This window comes from Phascolarctos cinereus, unplaced genomic scaffold (assembly GCF_003287225.1).
Source record: "Phascolarctos cinereus isolate Bilbo 61053 unplaced genomic scaffold, phaCin_HiC Scaffold_9;HRSCAF=440, whole genome shotgun sequence".
Lineage (NCBI taxonomy): Eukaryota > Metazoa > Chordata > Mammalia > Diprotodontia > Phascolarctidae > Phascolarctos > Phascolarctos cinereus.
This window is the reverse complement of record NW_027556402.1, coordinates 127,512,072-127,516,838: the sequence shown is the minus strand read 5'-3', so window position 1 is coordinate 127,516,838 and position 4,767 is coordinate 127,512,072. Positions and strand designations below refer to the sequence as shown.

Here is a 4,767-nt window from a genome sequence, read left to right as displayed (position 1 = left end):
GATCTACTAAATCATTGATTAAGTTCATGGTGAAGGAAATTCTTACACTAGGAGATCTTTTATCCCTCTTACCCAGTGCATTCTAGTTCCTTCTCTAAGTGTGATTAATCTAGCCATTGATGAGAAGTTGGAGTAGGGAAAGGGTAATCTAAAAGGTGAGAAAGCAATTTGAATCAAAACATAGAATACCGTGAAAACATATGCACAATCTTGAAAACAAGTGGGGCCAAGAAGATTCTTGAACTTTTTGTATGATTGGTTTGTTTTTCTTTTGGTTCTGGAAAAAAAAAAGTAATATTTCCCGTAGTGATTATAGCAATAGTGAACATTCTTTGAAAATGTTTTTGGGAGTGGGTTGGGCTTGGGCGTGGGTTGGGCTTGGGTGTGGGGGTAGAGATGGGGATAGAGCTGGGGCAGGGGCAGGGGTTGGAGGGAGGTGGTTCGACACTGGTCCATTGGCTTCAGACAAATAAACATGGAATCCATCTTCCACAAGAAACAAAAAGGCTCACTCTGTGCTGAAGATTGCCTGAATAAGCTATTGCAAGGGGAATGTTTTACCCCTGTGGAATTATCTTCTCTCTGTTGCTCATCAGCTAGATGAAGAAGATAGCATGTGGATGGCAGAGGGAGGAGCCAGTAGCGAAGATTATAGAACATTTTTACAGCAACCTTCAGGCAATGGGGATGACAGTGGTTTCTTCTCTATTCAAGTTATAAGCAATGCCTTGAAAATCTGGGATTTAGAGATAATCCTCTTCAAAAACCCAGAGTTTCAGAGGCTCGGACCGATCGTATAAATGAAAGATTATTTATTTGCAACTACAAGGAACATTGGTTTACAATTGGAAAATTATGAAAACAGTGATTTAACCTAAACTCTCTCTCGACGAGTCCGGAATTAATATCTGATACTTACCTTGTGCTTTTCTTGGCTCAGTTACAACAGAAGGTTATTCCATGTTCATTGTTAAGGGTGACCTACAAAACAGTGAAGCTGACCAGTTCCTGCAGGTGATCCAGATACAACAAATGCACAGACCAAAACTCATTAGAGAAGAATTAGCTCAACTAAAAGATCAAATAGCACAGAAAACAGAGGTAAAGCAATCTTTAGAAGTAAGTCATTCATATCATGGAGCAGGGATGTTAGATGAAGATGAAAAGAATCTACAAAGAGCTCTAGCACTAAGATGAAAGGAAATTGATATGGAAGATGAAGAAGCAGATCTGTGTAGAGCAATTCGACTTAGTATGCAAGATGGTTCCAGAAATATTTCAGAAGATATTCCACAGACAACAGGTACAAATTGCCCAACATCTCTTACTTCAGAAGAACTATGAAACAGAAGAGAAGCTTACTTTGAAAAGTAAAGTAGTTGATATTGAATTAAACCTGCATGTTTAAAAAAAAAGAAAAGGAAATGTTTTTGGGGAGTGGGGAGAAAGGAAGGGATCTAGAATATTATTTAAATATGTCCTAACTTCATTTCATTAATAAAATTTTCTTCTCTGGAAGAATGGAAAGGAGTTGCTTTTATTCCACATTCAGTTTAGACTGTATTCCATTCTAGGAAGAAAAGTACTGGTCTGTGTCTTCTCTGTAGCTGCGAAACATTGTTGGTTTTCTATGTGTCTGTCTATGAGCATGAAAAAAATACAGGGGCAGCTACATGGTGCAGTGGATGGAGCTCAGGCCTTGGAGTCAGGAGGACCTGAGTTCAAATCCAATCTCAGATACATAACACTCACTACCTGTATGACCCTGGGCAAGTGACTTAACCCCATTGCCTCAAAAAAATAAAAAAGGAAAGAAAAAAAGTCAGTTGAATCCTATTGCCTAGTTAGGAACCATCTCTACATTACACTCATTGTGTCATGTTTTATGTTGTGTAGCCCACCAACCACAAGAGCACCTGGTATAAGTATTATTTCTTTATTTTTTGGTTTAATATATCTTTTTGGGTCTGGACTCTATATCTTTCTAGTGTACAGAACACTGAGGAGAATATCCTCTCTTCCTAAATAGATACACAACCATTTTTCAGTTTATAATCTTAGAACCTTGCCTGGTGGTACTTGGAAGTGGTCACTTGATCAGGATGACACAACCTTTATGTATCAGACGGAGGATTTGAATTCAAGTCTTTCTGACTCTGAAACGACCCTATGTATCTACTATAACACACTGCCTCTCTAGGATTCCTATGAGAGAGTCATAAACAAGCTCATTTTATGCAAAAGCCAAACATAAAAACATGCCTGTTATAATGAAATAGTGTGTTTAGGATATACATATGGGGTGTGTGTGTGTGTGTGTATGTGTGTGTGTGTATGTATGTATACACACATAATATTTTTGCCCTCATCCTCATCCTCAGAATCCCTTCCATTGCCCACATTAATCCTATGGCCATTCCTGAAGTTCTTCCATTCCCATTCAAGGGGTTGGAAATTATCTTCACCAGTTGCCTTTCTTATAACAGTTCATAATTTACAAATTACTTTCTTTATTCGCAAGAACCCTGTGAGGGGAATTTAATGGGAATATTATTATTCTCATTTTACAGATGAGTCAATTAAATTTCAGAGAAATGAAACAATGAGCTAATAGTTGATTAGCTAGCAATATTAAAGCCTTTGTGCAAACCTAGATAACATACCATATACAATGAGTGTATTTACTACTGTATAACTGGGCCTGTCTATATTATGGGCAACTAGGTGGCACTATGGATGGAACAACTTGTCTGAGGTCAGGAAGACCTGAGTTCAAATTTGACCTAAGACACTTATTGGCTGTGTGACTCTGGACAAGTCACTTAGTATTCATTTGTCTTGGTTTCCTCAACTGTAAAATAAGTATAATGATAGCATTTTTCTTGTAAGGTTGTTGTGTGGATCAAATGAGATAATAATTGCAAAGCACTTAGTACACTGTTTGGGATACAGTAAGTGCCAGTTATTACTAATTATCAGCATTTGCTCATCTATTTTCTTAAACAACAAAAAGTTGCTTATGGTATTTTAGTTTACATTTTTTTTTCCACTCAACTTTATACCTACAAAATTTCACGGTTAGTGAGGGTGAATAAGAGAAAATATAGGGATCTATTTTGGCAGCGCGTCGCATTACACATTTATAATCAATTACACTACTACTGAAGGAATTAAGATTTTTTTTTAATTAATAGAAAGGAGGAAACTGAAATAGAGAAGTTGACTTATTTACCCAGAGTTAGTGTTTGAGGCCAGATTTAAACTTAGGTTTTCCTGACTCCAATCCAATTTTTCTATCCATTGTACCAATAGTGGAAGAACAGTTGGTTACATTGAACTAGAGTTTAAATACCTTAGTATTGTCATATTATTTCAATTAATATTAATATTGTACCCTTAGTTTTGTTTCCTTCACTCTTCATTACTTTGGACAAGTCTGCCCTAGTTTTTCTGAATATCTTACATATGTCAATTCTTGTGATGTAAAAATAATCTGCCATTAGTATGCCACATCACTCTTTTAATCTTAAGTCAATGGAAAACCACTTTCTTTCCTAGTTTTCGCTATCCCAAAGAGGTATCTATCCATTTTTATATGCCATCAATCTTGCAAATGTGAAACTTCATTTTCCAAATTTTGGTATCTCCTTCCCTTTTCTATTGATATAATTCTATAGGTTTGTAAGCAGCCAAATGTTTTCATAAAAAAAAAGTTAATGTGATTTGCTTTTCCTTTTTCAAACATTTATTTTGGAATATTTAATTATTTTTACCAATATTTGTTGTTTCTCCCTGCCATTGCAATCCCCAACTGAACATTAAAAACTATCAAAACAGAAAACTCATTATAAATATGCATAATCCAATAAAATAAATTTTCACATTGGTCATGTTTAAATGTATGCTACGTTCTTCATGATAAGTTCACAAACTCTCTGGAAGGAGATGAGTTTTATCTTTAATCCTCTGGACTTATAATTTATCATTCCATTGCTCAAAGTGCTAAAATCTTTTAAAGTTGTTTTCCTTTATAATGTTCTTTTCATTATATAAATTATTCCCCTTATTATGTTCACTTCACTTTGCATCAGTTCATAGAGATCTTTTCTATATAGTGTATAAATATTCAGTTCGTTTCTTTTGGCAAAATAACATTCCCTTACATTTATATACCATAATTTATTTAATCAATTACAATATGAAGATCACTCCTTAATTTTCAATTTTGAGCTACCATAAAAAGAGCTGCTGTAAATACTTGTGTACACATAAGTCCTTTTACTCTTTCTTTGATTTCTTTGTGGGTATAGGCCTAAAAGTGATATAGCTACATCAGAGTACTCCCAATTTAGTAACTTTGGGGGCACGGTTTCAAATTATTTTTCTAGATTAACTGGACCAATTCACAGTTCCACTAACAGTATATTCATATACATCTTATTCTGTAGACTCTCAAATATTTGTCATTTTTACTTTTTTGTTGTCATCTTTCCCAAATAAATGGCTGTGAAATGGATGCTTAGAGTTTTTGTGTTTGTTTGTTTGTTTGTTCATTTTTTTTTGCATTTATTTAATTGTTAATGATTTGGAACTTTTTTTTAATATGGTTGTTGACAACTTGAATTTTTTTTCTTTGAAAAATGCTCATTTATATTTGTTGACCAGTCATCTATTGGGGAATAATGATGATGTAGTAATGTGACCACATAGGTTTATAAAGCTTTTGGTGAGTATTATCTATTGTGTGACTTTTTTTTTTTATATAGA

General features: G+C 34.5%; 1 pseudogene; it reads left to right on the top strand.

Moving 5' to 3' along the window:
* Positions 1 to 475: 475 nt before the first annotated feature.
* Positions 476 to 1,374, top strand: LOC110199277 (ataxin-3 pseudogene; annotated as a pseudogene).
* The last annotated feature ends 3,393 nt before the right edge of the window (positions 1,375 to 4,767 follow it).